Here is a 14,842-nt window from a genome sequence, read left to right on the forward strand (position 1 = left end):
CATCCATCCATCTATCCATTATCTATTATCCATCATCCATCCATCCATTCTCCACCCATCCACCCATCTATTATCTACCCACCCATCACCCATCTATCCACCCATCCATTATCCATCCACCCATCCATTATCTATCCATCCATCATCCATCCATCCATCCATCCATCCATCCATTCTCCACCCATCCATCCATCTATCCATCTATTATCCACCCATCCATCCATCCATCTATCCATCTATTATCCACCCATCCATCCATCCATCTATCCATCTATTATCCACCCATCCATCCATCCATCCTCCATCCATCCATCCATCTATCCATCTACTTATCCATCCATCCATTATCCATCCACCCATCCATTATCTATCCATCCATCATCCATCCATTCATCCATCCTCCATATATCCACCCATCTATTATCTATCCATCCATCATCCATCCATTCATCCATCCTCCATTTATCCATCCATCTATTATCCATCCATCCATCCATCCATCCATCCATCCATATATCCACCCATCTATTATCCATCCATCTATTATCCATCCATCCATGCATCCACCCATCTATTATCTATCCACCCATCATCCATCCATCCATCCATCCATTCTCCACCCATCCATCCATCTATCCATCTACCTATCCATCCTCCATCCATCTCCCATCCACTCATATATTTGCCCATCCATCTACTCATCCATCCATCTATTATCTATCATTCCATCTATAATCCATCCATCAATTCTCCGTCCATCCATTCATCTATTCATCTACCTAACAATCCTCCATCCATCTCCCATCCATCCATTTGTCCATCCATCTACTCATCCATCCATACATACATCCATTCACTGATCCATCCATATACCCATTCACCTTCTCTCATTCCCTCCACGCATCCATTCATCCATCCATCCTCCATCTATCCATCCACCCCATCCATCCATCCATCCATCACCTATCCATCCATTCTCCACCACCCATCCATCCATCTATCCATCTCCCACCCATCCATTTGCCCATCCATTCACTCATCCATCCATATACCCATCCATCCTCACATCCCTCCATCCATCCTCTATCCATATCCATCCAAACCTATTGACCATCCCCCATCTGCCACAGTCTCTGTCCGCCCTAGAGCATACAGGGGGAATAATAGAGGCAAGAAGCCCACGCTACCGGGGAGGCTTCCAGGGCTGAATGGGGGCAGGTGTTGGGAACCAGCCGGGGGCCTTGGCAGTGTGTGCAGTGAGGGTGGAGCAGCCAGAGGCTGGGAACAGGGGGCACGGAGAGCGGCGGGCTGTGCATGGAGAGCAGCTGCCCTCGGTGGAGGGGGCAAGGCCTGTGTCCTAGGCCAGGTCCAGGGCCCCACCAGACCGCCCCTCACGTCAAGGCCATCCTCCCTCCTGGCTGGCACAGCACGGGCAGAGCTGGAGGCCTGCTGAGCAGATCCCAGGGTCCTCCTGTGCCCACAGAGGGAATGGGCAGAGCCAGGGTGGGCAGTGGAGGAGGGCGTGGCTGTCTGGCTGTCTCAGACCTGGGGATGCGCGGATGGAGAACGTGTGGTCCATCCCCCACCGGACATCAGCCAGCAGGGGGCTGACACCTGCTGTGGCATCCACAGCCCTTGAGGGCCCTGTGCTGTGACACCAGTCGCAGAGGACAGAGGCTGTGTGACTCCACTCCCAGGAGGGCCCTGGGGGAGTCAGGTCCAGAGGCAGCGAGTGGACGGTGGTGCAGGGCTGGGGTGAGTGAGTGTTAAAGGGGGTCTGGGTTCCAGTTGGGAAGATGGAAAGTTCTGGAGATGGTGGTGGATGTATTTAATGCCACTGAACCGTGTACTTAGAAACGATGAGGGTGGTAATTTCAATTTCTAAAAAATTTTTAAAAAATATTTTTTTAAATTGATTTCTGAGAGAGGATTAGAGAGAGACATCAATGATGAGAGAGAACCATTCATCGGCTGCCTCCCACACGCCTAGAGGGGGTTCGGTTCTCATGTTTACAGGGGAGGAGATCGAGGCCCAAACAGGCGGAACAAGATCACGTGCACAGGGGGGCGTGGTGACACCCCCCCACCCCCAGGCCTCAGGCTGGAGCCCAGGGCCAGATGCCCCTCCCCGCACCTGAGCAAATTAAGAAACCGAGTGGAGCTCAGAGTGTGTCCCCAGCCTCCCATACCCGGGTGGAAATGAAGCTTAAACGTATAAATTAGGCTGCTGTTTAGAACCTAAAGTTTTATTGAAACCCCTCACGTGCGTGGTGAGGAGAATGTTACCCACAGTGGGATGAGCAGAGGCCGCCGGGAGGGGACGCCTGCGCCGGCTCTCGGAGGACGGGCAGGCTGTTTTCCTGAATTTTAAACGTTGGAACAATTTCCCACAAGTGCAGTCGCGGGAGAAGAACTGAAAGGCCCGTAAGTGTGACCAGAAACGGCTGCACCGCCCGGACACACCGTCCCTCAGAGAGAACCGCCGTGCACCCTTCACTTTGCATCCCTGAAGGTCGCATGCCCTCGGGGACACGTCCGTGTGGCCATGGGCTGCAGCCACAGTGCCGCGTCCACTGTCTACACAGCCGTCTGTGCGTGGCTAACAGACCACGGGTCAGTGCCTTCGGCTCCGGAACGTGCCCTGGGGAGGCCCTGGGGAGGCACGGATGGATCCGGACTTGGGGACGGCGGGCGGGGTGGGAGCCGGGGACGGACGGACGGACGGACGGGGTGCAGCCTTTCTGAACCAGTCGCCAGCCTCCGGGCTAAGGTGGCAGGTCACACCCATCTGGGCGGCGTTTCCTCTGCTCACCCCCCTTCACCCGGGACAGAGGCGTTAACAGGCGTTTTCCCATGAGGGAGGGGCATTCAGGGCCACGGTGAGCATCGGAAAGGTGGGTTACAGAAGGCTCTGTGGTCAGGGGCCAACGAGACAAAGGCAGCCCTACGTGGAGAGCGGGGACAGTGACATTTGACCAGATTTAATACAGAGAGCACCCCAAAACCGAGCATTGGCCACAGAAGTGCCCCCGGGGACCGGGGGAGCAGGAACGGGACTGACCAGGAGTCTAGAGTGACAGGGGGTGATAAGGAGTTAGAGTCCTAGACGCCCTCCCTCTCCCGCTGCCCCTCCCCCACGTCAGAGACAGTCCAAAGGCCTCTTCTCTGGACCACAGGCAGCCGGGGCCGAAAGCCGACGCCAGAGGACCCCAACCCAGCTCCCAGAAGCCTGGCTGCGGGACCCTCCCCTCACTCCTGGGAGCGACCCTGGGAGTCAGCTCATGCCCTCACGATACTGATGTGCAGGCTCCCAGGACCCCCCTTCCTGAATCTCAGAGGCAGCCCCTCCCTCTCCCCCCCATCCTCAGGTCTTCCACTCAGCCCTGTGCTCCTCCGACTCGCGGGCAGACAGCCAAGGATCAACAGATACTGGAAGGGAGACAGCAGAGACTAAAACAAATACAACAGGGCCATTTGGAGCGCACCCAGCCTGCCTCATGCTATCAGCTTCCAAAGGCAAAAAAAAACACCTCGAAGAAACAGAGGGTAGAAAATCAGCAAAAAAAAGGTTTCAAGGAGATTTCCCGGAGCTGAAGACATGAGCTTCCCGCTGGAGAGGCTCCCCGTGGGATGCCAGCAGGCACACGCAGGCGCGTCACTGTGAAACAGGGGAACCCCTGGGACAAGCCGACGATGCCACAGGCCCCAAAGGTGAAAAAACAAGTCACACACTGAGCACAGGAGATGGGCTCTCCACAGGCTGCTCAACAGCCACCCCTGAAAGCAAAAGACCGGGCTCTTTAAGTTCAGGATGAAAATCCTTCCCAATAGAGAATTGCATTCCCAACCAAACTATCGCTCTGCGAGGGCACAGAGGCATTTTCAGACGGCCGAGGCCCGCAGAACTTGCCTCGCAATCGATCAGAAGTTACTAGACCAGTGGTTCTCAACCTGTGGGTCCATGTGGGCTGCTCGCCTTTCTGGAGGGTCTAGAATGCACTTCTTGCCTCTTCCTGTTTCTAGAAGCTGCTCATTCCTGAGCTCACGGTCCCCCTTCACAGTCGAAGCCGGCTAGGCGGGGGCTCTCTCCGCCTCTGTCTACACAGTCAGGGCTCCTGTGGTGACGCGGGGCCCACCCCCTGTATAGTCCAGGGTCACTCCTGGCTGCGGGTCAGCGGGCGCCCACCTCAGCCCCATCTGCACCTTCATTCGCCCTCCCACTCCCTGCCCCCCTGCGTGGCCTTCCTCTCCTCCCCGTCCATCCTCTGCTCCAGCCGCACTGGCCGTCCTCCTCAGGGCCTCCTCTACCCACTGGCTGTTCCCTCTACCCGAGCGCTGTGCCCTGGCTGCGCCCACGGCTCCCTCTCACTTCTTCATGCCTCTGCTCAATGCCACTGCTGGACCTCCCTATGGAAAATCGGGCCCTCCTCCCCCCCTGGCTCCTCCCCCGGCTCCTCCCCCCTCCCCCCTCCCCTCCTGCTTCTGCACAGCACGAACCACCTTCCAATGTCTGTGCGGGTTCTTCTGCATCTTACTTAGCTGCTTCCCGTTGGAAGGTGAGCTCCGTGGGAAGAGGGTGCCGGCACTTTTGTCTGTTTGGGTTCCGGCTGCGTCCTGGGGCCTGTGGTCACGCCGGCACATAGTAGGTGTGCAGTGAACATGTGCCGCTTGGACGAATGCATGGTCCACATCGGGATCTGCTGGGCGCCCAGCCATGTGGGCCCTGTTTTCCCGCCGGTTCCCAACCGGGTCTCCTGCCAACGCTGGGAGCCACACTGTGGTCTGGCTCCCGTCCTCCTAAACCCGCCCCCTCCCCGCCCCCCGCCCCAGCCTGGGATACCACGGCCCTTCTTCCCCTGGCCCGGCAGCCGCCAGTCTGCCCTCTGTCCCCGGGGCCTGGCCTGCTCTGGATGCGTCATGTGAATAGTCACCCAGCTGTGGCCTCTACCATCGGCTTCTTTCCCACAGATGTCTGCGAGGCTCGTCCCCGTCGCCGCGTGTCAGTAGGACCGCGGTCCTCTGTGTGGCCAGGTAATGGTCCACGGGAGGATGTGCCACTTTTCGCTGACCCGTGGTGGCGATTTTAATGTTCCTCACGCATTTCAGCTGCTTGAAGCGTCTATAGCTGGCTGCGGCGCAGGCCTCTGCGTTAGGTGAGAGGAGCTGGGCGATCGTTGCTGACACAAGACCAGGTGGTGGGAAGGGATGCAATTAGGGGGAGGGGCCATACAGATGACAATGGTCACCCAGGGGCTCCCCGACCCCCTTCCGGGCGTGCGCGTGCGCCTCACACCCTGGTCCAGTGGGATGTTCGTTCCTAAACATGAAAAAAAGCTTTAAAGATGAGTGTAAAGCTCTTTATTTTTTAAAATATATTTTTACTAGAGGCCCAATGCATGAAATTTGTGCAAGAGTAGGCCTTCCTCCCCCCGCTGCTGGCACCGGCTTCCCTCTGGCACCCGGGACCCAGGCTGGCTCCCCTCTGGCCGCCCACAGGCACCCAGGACCCAGGCTGCCCTCCAGCCCCGGCTTCGTCTGGAAGGACGTCTGGAATGAAGTCCAGTCTGATTAGCATATTACCCTTTTATTATTATAGACTGCTTTCAGAAAGGAAGGGAGAGGGAGGGACAGAAACATCAATGATGAGAGAGAATCATTGATCGGCTGCCTCTCGCACGCCCCACACTGGGGATCGAGCCCGCAAACCGTGCCTGTGCACTGACCGGGAATCGAACTCTGACCTCCTGGCTCCTAGGTTGACACTCAACCACTGAGCCCCGCAGGCCGGGCGAGTGTAAAGCTCTTTAAACATGCGGTTTTCCCAATCACAGATTCCTGAGCCCTCGTTCCCGCTTCCTCACACTCAGCACGCGTTGGGTTCCGTCCTCGCTCTGAGCCTCTTGTCCATGTTGTGCTGCCACCACCAGCATCTAGTCCCTAAAGCTCTTGTTCTTCCCAGAGGAGCCCTGTCCCCGCTGAGCAGTGACCCCAGCCCTGGCCCCAGCCCTGGCCGCGCCCATCTGTGTGCTGCCTCTCAGGGCTTCCCGCCTGGACACTTCCCGCGAACAGAACCGTCCAGCGTGTGGCTTCTCTCCCTGAGAATCAAGTTCCCGAGGTTCCTTCCCGCCAGGGCCGCGTCAGCTCGTCAGTCCTGCTTGTGGCCAGTCCTCCTGCGTGGCGCTGACGGACCCCCATCACAACCCCCGTTGCCACCCCCGTTGGTGGCGATTTTCAGGTTCCTCGATCACCTCAATGTGAGCCTCTGTGGGGAGACGCACTGTGGGCTCTGGGGCCCCAGGGGGCCTTCCACTCCTGCTGGGTCCACGCAAATTCTCCGGGAGCGTGGACAGTCTTCTGGCCGCACAATGTCCAGTGCAAGCGCACAGGCTGTAGCAGCCGCCCTGGGCTTGAAACCGCCCCCTCCTGCCCCCCCCCCCCCCCCCGCCCTTCCCTCCTGCCATGGGTTCTGCTGGGCTGAGCCCCGGGACAGGCCCATCTGCAGTCCTGGGCTGAGCAGAGAAGGCAGCCCGGATGCCAGGGTGGCTTTTCTTGTTTTGCAAAAAGCACACACACATGCACATACACACACATGCACAGGCAGGCACACACACACACACACACACACACACACCCGCACACACCAGGCGGGCCACAGAGCGTAGATCCGATGGGAAGGCCGACTTCAAGGCATGACATCACTCGGAGAACATAAATCTTGGTTGTGTGATTTATTTATGTTAAGAAATCCACACACGAGCGTTTCAATGGCTTTGTTTAAGCGATAGCTTTTCCTTTCTAGTGGCCGGCGGAGCGAGGGTAAACAGGTCCAGCTGTACAAATTCACGGCGGAGGTGAAGCCAAGGTGATTATTACACAGAAAAGCTGGGGGGTGGGGGGGGGGGCCTCGTCCTCTGGAGGAGAATCACCGCTGCCGGGAGGTGCCGGGCGCCCGCCGCTGAGTCACCGGCCCATTGTCGAGGCGCCGCGGCTGCCGGACGCGGCCATCTCTCTCGTTTGTGTTTAGCAGCACGGCCGGCCGTCCATGTGGGCCAGGCTCGGGCGCGCTTCACTGCCACCAGACTTTTCTGAGCGACACGGCTTACGATGGGAAGACCGTGCAGGCAGCCCAGATGCTGGGTCCGACTGGCGTGGCGTCTGAGCCCCAAGTGGACCCGAAGCCACTGGCTGGTTGTGGGACCTGCTCCCAGGGCGGTCCTAGACGGCCACCCTGACGGGCCTGGCTCCCCAGGGGCAGCGGGACGCAGGGAGTCCCGACCCCAAGCGGCTGTGCTTCTGGACCCGCCAATAGACGTCGCGGTGGTTGCTAGGAGCACGCGGGGCCACCCGGCCGGGGCGCCTGGAGCTCACACCCCGATGGTTGTTGTCCTGTCACCTGCGCCTGCAGGGCAGGTCTGCTGCCCAAGGGGCCTGGAGCGGGGCTGGGTCAGGCAGCGTCCCCACGCCCCGTCCCCACGACCCGCCTGGCGCTGAGCCTGTTTCCCGTTGGGAAGGGGCCTGCAGCTGCAGGAGCCTGTGAGGGTCGCATGGCACCGCCAGGCACCGGAGACTGGCACCGCCTGGCTGGGTCACTCCAGACCGGAAACCCCGTGGATAGTCTCCACACGGGCACTTTCCCCGTCCGGGCCTCCTCCCGGAGGCCTGCTGGCTGCTCAGTCCCCTCCGTGGGCCGGTGCTGGCGGCGGGATGCAGGCGGCCCTTTGCAAGCCGGTGCAGGTGAAGGCGGTCACTCAGCACGGCCTGTCCGTCACGGTGCCCCCGGTGGCCTTCGGCCTTCCCTGGGCTGCATCCAGGCCGCGGGCGAGGGCCGCTCCCTACCTGCCCAGTGCTCTGCTCTTCATCCACTTGTGAGCTGTTCATCCCTCCGCGGAGCTCCCAGCAGCTTCCCGGGAGCCAGGTGGGCCGGAGCCCCAGGAGGGCCAGAGGGCTCGCCCTTCCGGCAGCCTCCACGTGGGACCTTAGTTCCAGAGCACTCGGCCTTACCGAGGCCTCTGCCGCATGCCAGTGCACCAGTGGGTGGAGGGGTGAAGAAGGGATGAAGAAGCGATGCAGGAACCAGTGATGCCTTGGCTCCCAGGGGGCAGGGGTGGGCCTGTGACAAGCCCGGGTTGCAGGTGCCAGGAGACCAGCTGCCCTAGAACGGCCTCCACTCTGACGGGGGGGGGGGGGGGGGGGGGGGGGGGGGATGGGCCAGGCCAAGGTCAAGGGGTGGGGTTGACCCTGGAAGCCCCTGAAGACCCGCCTGCCAGGTGCTGTCCCTGCCTCACTCCCCCCTGCACCCAGCCAGGAAGGGGCTGCCCCCTCCCTCCGTGACCGCCCACTCGGAGCCTCTGGGGGGCCTTGGTTCTGGGACAGCAGGGGTCAGAGGGCGCAGGGGCCCGGCCACCAGCAGTCTTTGCTCCCACAACCCGCAGAGCTCCCAGGAAGCTCCGGGACCCCACACACATGCGTCGCTCCCCACAATCGCCCCCCCCACGGCCCCAGGCTTGTCTGCCCCCACATACAGAATCAGGGCAGGTGGCCCAGGGTTTGAGAGGGAGGGAGTGGGGAGAGGCTGGCTCTATGCTGAAGCTCCCACCCGCCCCCCCAGCTGTCCGCTGCCCTGGGAGGGGCAGACACATCATCAGGGCCCAGGCAGTCCCTCCACTGCTGCCCCCACGGACTCCATTCGCATCCTATCATTCCTCGGAGAGTGAGGGGCTGCTCGGGGCCGGGACCTGCCCCGTTGGTCGCCCGCTGTAGGCCCGTGAAGGTCTCCGACCTGCCTGGGCTGCAGGGGCTTGGGACCCAAAGCAGGCAGTGTGTCCCTGCCTCTCCTGTGGTTCCTTTACTGGGGGCTCAGGTCTGGGATGCAGGAGCCCCCTCCCCCCTCCAGGTGGCAAACCTGAGGCCAGAGCCAATTGGGTGCCCAGCTTTCTGCAGGGGCCAGAGGCCCCCCCCCTGGAGGACATGGCCTCACCTTAGGGTCACTCAGGAGGCCATTTTCCCCTGTGGGGGAGTTGGGGGGGGTCCAGGTCTCTGCCCTTTTCTGGTCTCCCCGCCTCCCCCACCCGCCAGGAGATGACTGGTTGGTTAGGCAGCAGAGCCTGTGAGGGAGGGGGTGTCCGTGCAGTCCCTGCTCCCCGCCCCGTCTGCTCCATCCCCCTCCCTCTCCCCTCCCTGTCCTGCAGGAGCAGAGGGCCGGCCAGGAGGTTTGCTACATCCCTGTGCTCCCTCCTCTTGCCCCCAGCCCCGCCCCATAGCCCAGCTCCAGCGGGAAAGCTTACAGGAGGCGGAGGAAGCCCAGACTTCCAAGGTCAGGCCCTGAGGTCCGCCCAGACTCGCTGGGTCACACAGGCCCCCAAAGCCAGGAACACCCGTGTTCCGTGTCCCATGTCCCAGGCAGTCAGGCAGCGTGGGGAGCAGGGAGCAGGAGGGAGGGGTGTGTTCCCTCCTAGGAGCTCGCTGGGACCAGGGCCTCTGTCCTTCCCTCCCTCCCTTGGCAGCCCCAGCACTTGCCCTCTGCGAGCTGGGGCTCGGGGTGGACCACCCCGTGGTTGGAGCTTGGTGTGGTAACCTCCCTGCATCCGGGCCAGCTGGAGGAACCTGAGAGGAGCCCAGGGCAAGCAGATCGGCCAGGGCGGAGCTAGACCTTGACCTCCCCCAGCCCCAGAGAGAGGACTTCTGGGGAGGGGGGCTCCCTAAAAGCAGCCTGCATCCCTTCGGATCTGGGTACCCCCTCTGAGCCCGGCCGTTCAAGCTCAGCCCCAAAGGGTGGGCTGCGTGGCGGTCTCCACCATCGGTCCTCCTCCAGCCTCACCCACACCCTGCCAGGGGCACAGGTTGTCTGGCCCATTTCACAGACGGGGAAACCGAGGCTTGGAGAAAAATGTACCGCAGCTCCCGCCAGGGCCATATCCAGCCCTCAGGACCGAAGGCGACATTTCCTTTCCGAACTAAGAAGGTTGGCGTGGGGAGGGTGGGGACCACGGCCGGGAAGAGGGAGGGAAGGGCCTTTGCAAGCGAGGTGTGGATCCGGGCGGGCGGGAGCCCATTGGGGAGTCTCCTGGGGGACCAGCAGCCTGTCTGGTTTCCTGGGCTCTGGCCTTTGGGGACGGGAGGGAAGGGCTCCCACCGGCGGCTCCTGGGACCGGGCGTCCAGAAAGCCACGCGGCTCTCGGCTTTCTTTCGTTGTTGCCAGGACCCTGCCTGCAGCCGGAACCGGGAGCGGGAGGCTGCGCAGCGTCCACAGGGGCGGCCGGTGCATGCGGGAGCCCGCACAGTGCCAGCTCCGCCCGCTCAGCTCTGCAGGCGGCGCCGCAGGGCCGGGCGCTGGGGGACGGAGCTGCTCCTGGCCAGCACGGGCGGCCGGGGAGTGCGGGTGGCGCGAGGGTCCCCTCTCCAGAGGTGCTGGCGATTTGGGGTGCAGGGTGAGCTCCGCCCAGCTCAGGATCGACGCAAACGGAACGACAGAATTTGTAGGCAGATTCTGAAAGGTTCCAGGACGGGGCAGGAAAGCGTGGGAAACCGATTTCGTTTATTGCTCCCCCGCGGCGGTGGCTGCCGAGCACAGTTGCTGGAGCCCTGTGGCTGGGCGGCCACTCAGTCCTGATGGCGGCCCACGTGCGCTCCACTGGTAGGGGGGGGTTGTCAGGGGGTCCCTGCCCCTCTCCCAGGAGCCAGATCCCTCCGGGCTCAGGCGGGGAGTTCAGGCCCCTGTGTATCTCCGTCTCTTCAATTAAAATTCAGAACAAAGAGAAAAAGCTCCTGATTGTGCCCCTAAATGCGCATGAGGCATGTGCACTCCTGAGCGACGGGGGCCCAGCCAGGACCCCAAAAGGTAGGAGCTGCGGAGAAATCCCCGGCCGCCCAGGAGGCTGCCCGTCTCCCTGGAACTATGTCCTTCTGCGGGAGGAGCAGCTTTGCTGGAAATTGGCCACATGGTCCCCATTCCTGGGAAGTGCTGGTCCAGAGCACCCCCAGCCCCCGCGGGGGGAGGGGGAACCCCATCCAGAACCAGGATGGGTGCGGGCGCTGGGAGGGCGCTGGGAGGCCTCCCCTCCGAGCAGCGCCGGGAACGGCCTTGCCACCGGCTTCGGCTCCGGAAGGAACTCGCTGTGTCCTGTCCTTGAAAGTGAGCTGGGGTGGGAGGGAGCCCGGTGCTGGGGCCGCGGGCTGGGGGCCAGTGGGGCCGCCCCAAGGGGAGGAAAAGGCCCGGTCAGTGGTAGGTAGTCTGTGCCCCATCCCACCCCCATTCTAGACCCAACTCTCCTGCTCACTGTTCACCCCCGCGGGTGGCGGGCGGCAAGGCCTCCGCATCCGGTCCCCCAAGAGTCTCCTGCGGGGCCCAGACCACCTCGCTCTCCCCTCTGCGCAGGGGGAACCCAAGGGGCTAGTCCCCAGGTGGGCTCCAGCCTTTCCTGCTGCTCAGATCTGGCCAGCATTCCCACCTGGGATGGAGCAGGCGAATATGCCCGTGGAGGAAAGCCGGCGTCTGGGCCTGATGCAGTGGCCCCGCGTGGGTGGGACGAGGGCTGGTGGTGGTGGTGGTGGTGGTGGGAGGGGGGCCCTGGCGCAGCTGGGGTCTGGGAGGAGAGCCCACGTGTAAACTCAGGGGGAAGGGCTTTCGTTCTCTTAGCTACTCGGCCTCTCTGAGCAGGCCTCTCTGAGCAGGAGTCGGGGTGAGCAACCTTGACCTGGAATCCGGGGAGCCCAGACACCGCTGGGGCAGAGCTTGGGGAGCACAAAACCGGGGGGCGGGGGTGAGGAGGGGGGCTCCGGCTTCAGTGCACAAGCTGGGTCCCCCCACTCCAATTGGGAGCCGCCTCACTTGTTGTGACAGGACCTTGCTTACTGCAGAGCTGCAGGGCCTGCCAGGCTGGCTCCCCCAAACCTGACCCTTTCCCACGGGAGGGCTGGTCCCTGTCCCTGGCTGTGCTCCCCGCTGGCTGGGAGGCTGGGAGGCTGGGAGGCTGGAGGCTGGGAGCAGGCGGCTCCAGTGAGGCCGGCGTCCATGGTCAAGCCCTCTCTGCGGCCCCCTGACCCAGTGACAGTCGATTACAAGCCGAGGGTAGGGCACGTCCACGCAGCGGCCCACAGCTCTCCAGCCTCCACAGTCTGCCGGCCTGAAGCCGTGCTCACTGGGGTGAGGCGGGTGCAGCCCCCAGGTGGCCTGGCCCATGCGTCTCCTGGGAGCTGGGCACACTTTGAAAACTGCCCTGACACCTTTTAGTATCAACGAAATGAAAGCTGCTCCCCACTTCCCACACCTGTTCCCCCAAGCCCCGCAGATGTCTGCGGGCGGACACACAGTGGGCCCAGGGGGACTTGCTCTGATGTTCCCTCCTTCCCTGCTCTGGGCTCTCGCTGGGACGCCACAGGCCTGGCCAGCGGATCTCCTTCTAGGTCTGGCCACGCGGGGGCAGGGCCCAGCCAGGCCAGGACCATGGCCTTGGGGACGGCCTGCCTGCGCTCCTGAAGCTGAAGGGGCTGATGGGAGGGAGACCTGAAGGAGCTGCAGTGCCTTGGGGGGTAGGGGGGTCGGGGTAGGGGGGGCTGTCTCCCTGTCACCCCATCATCTCTGGATCCCTCTCCTCCAGGCAGGCCCTGAACTGCACCCCCACCCCCACCACCCCCACCCCGCAGGGTCCTAGCAGGGGCAGGAGGAAAGGGCCAGGGCAGCCGCTGGTAGCTCTGCCCCCTGAGTCTGGAGGGACCCTGGGCTCAGCCTGTCCAGGGCTCAGGGTTGTCATGGGCCCCCTGAGCTAAGGGAGGGAGCAGGAGAAGGCCTGCGGAAGCTGAGTGCCCCCAGAAGTCTGGGTCTCCCTAACCTCAGGGTCTGCTGGCTGCCTCCAGGGCCTGGGGACTTGTGCTGAGCTGGGGGACCCCGCACTGGGCTGGGGTGGGGGTGGGGGGGCCCCCTCTGCAGGGGGAGTGCTCTCAGGCACCTTGCACTCTCCCAGGCCTCAGACCTAACTTGCTGGGTGGTATTGGGGTGCAGAGCACGAGGGTGACCTGGGTTCTCTCTGGCCAGCAGCCCAGACAGGTGAGGCCCACTGGCTGGAGCCTGCCCTGCTGCTGGTGGGGGGGGGGGGGGAGGGCGGCGGCTCCAGAGCTCTGGGGGTCACCCTGCCTCCACCAGCAGCCACCCTCCCCACCCCGCAGAATGGGCCCTGCTCCCTGGAGGCACAGAGAGCCTGGAAGCAAGGCCGGGACCCCCAGCCCAGCTCAAGGGAAAGATGGGGTTGGGGGGTGGAGGGGGACAGACCCTGGAAGAACGCGGGTGGGCCCTGGGGCTGAGCTGCCTGGCGCTCACTCTCCCTCCGAGGGCAACACTCACCTCAGGGCTGAACCATCCAGGCAGCGGCCAGTGGGAACCGAGCTGGGCGGGGACCACCTTCTCCTTCCGGGCGAGCCCAGCGGACGCAAGACTGGACACCCCGGGCAGTGGGAGCCACGTCGTCGTCGGGGTTCGAATTCCACGGGCGGCTGACGGTTGAGGAGGCCGGAGGGCAGAAGGCCCGGCCCATGCCCCGCTGGCTCCTGCAAAGCGGCTGGTCCTGCTTCTCCTCCGGGGCCGCCTTGGCCGAGCTCCCCTCGCTATCGGGCCTCTGCTGGCTGGGGTCTCTCGTCACCTCCTTTGTGGCCAGGGCTCGGGTCTGAGTGTGGTCCCAGGGGAGGTGCTGCGGGTCTCACTGCGGGTCTCACACGGGGAGGGGGCACACAGCCCTGACCCCTTCCTTCCGGGCTCTGGTTCCCGCTGAGGCGGCCCTGTCTGCAGCCGCAGGACCCTGGTTCTCCAAAGGCGCGGGGTCAGGCCTCCGCTTCCTTGCAATTCGTTCTTGAACCCCCGACAGACATGAAGAATTCCCGCTGTCCCCACAAGCCCTGCCTGTGCCCAGCGCGGCCTCTGCACGGCTCCGAGGGGAGGGCAGCGGCCCCAGGAGCCCCGTCGGCTCCCGCCCGCCCTCCTCCACCTGCTCCACCGGCCCTCCCCCCTCCCGACCCGGCACACCTGGGCCCAGCGGAGGGGAGTGTCCCCGAGGCCCTGGTCCCCAAGGTGGCCCAGCTCCGGGTGCCCGCCGGTACTCACCTGGGGCCGGGAGGCGGGAGTGAGTGCGCAGGCGGCCGGTCAGCGAGGTGCGGGCCGCCCGGTGTGCGGCGGGCTGCCCCGCGCTGCCTCCCGGTGCCCGCGCCTTTCCGCCCGCAGCTCCGCGCGGACCCGGGGCGGCGGGTCTGAGAGTCGCCCGCCCGCCCCGCCGGCCGGGCAGCGGCGAGCGCGGAGCTGGCGGCGCTGGCGCTGCTGTTTTTGAGCCGCGGAGCCCGGAGCAGCGGCTGCTGGGTGTGGGGAGGGGAGGGGCGGGGGCCGGAGGCCCGAGGGGGCGGCCCGGAGGGGGCTTCGGAGGAGCCGGGTTCAGCCCGGGCGCGCGGACCCCGACACCCCCTGGGGCGACCGCGGATCGGGGGCGGGGACCCAGGGGACTCGGGGAGAAAGCGCGCGGGGGGCCACGGCGAACGCCAAGCGGTGTAATTAGCACGAAAATGCGAGACCACGAAGCAAAAGCAGCCCGACCCGCGTCGGAACTGTGGGCGCGCTCGCCCCTGCCGCCCAGGAAGGCGCAGGGCGAACGCAGCCGCCACCCCATCCCCGCGGCGGGGCGGGAGCGGCCGCGCGACGCGACGCAGGGAAGGTGGGGGGGGGGGAGTCCCCTCGCCTCCGGGGCCACCTGGGTCCTTTTAAAGTGTCCGGGGTGCGGGCCCCGGGAGGGAGCGCCCAGCCCGGCATGTTTTCTTAAAGGGCCAGTTCCGCGCGGCGCTGGGAACGGGGGTGGGGGCGGGGGGCGGG

At 63.8% G+C, this 14,842-nt stretch overlaps 1 long non-coding RNA gene across 3 annotated transcripts; it reads right to left on the minus strand.

Moving 5' to 3' along the window:
- Nucleotides 1-10,484: 10,484 nt before the first annotated feature.
- LOC139002798 (uncharacterized) lies at nt 10,485-14,694 on the minus strand. Of its 3 annotated transcripts, none has more exons than XR_011470173.1 (3): nt 14,090-14,694; nt 13,337-13,837; nt 10,485-11,582 (listed from the first exon to the last, which is right to left on the minus strand). It is a non-coding gene; the product is annotated as an uncharacterized lncRNA (long non-coding RNA). The 3 variants fall into 3 exon arrangements; XR_011470174.1 differs by lacking the exon at nt 14,090-14,694 and having other exon boundaries at nt 10,485-11,172; nt 11,448-11,582; nt 13,337-14,083; XR_011470172.1 differs by lacking the exon at nt 14,090-14,694 and having other exon boundaries at nt 13,337-14,083.
- Between the last annotated feature and the right edge of the window lie 148 nt (nt 14,695-14,842).

The sequence above is a fragment of the Myotis yumanensis genome, unplaced genomic scaffold (assembly GCF_028538775.1).
Source record: "Myotis yumanensis isolate MYYU_CA2020_CCGP unplaced genomic scaffold, mMyoYum1.0.hap1 SCAF_2, whole genome shotgun sequence".
In the NCBI taxonomy this organism is placed as follows: domain Eukaryota; kingdom Metazoa; phylum Chordata; class Mammalia; order Chiroptera; family Vespertilionidae; genus Myotis; species Myotis yumanensis.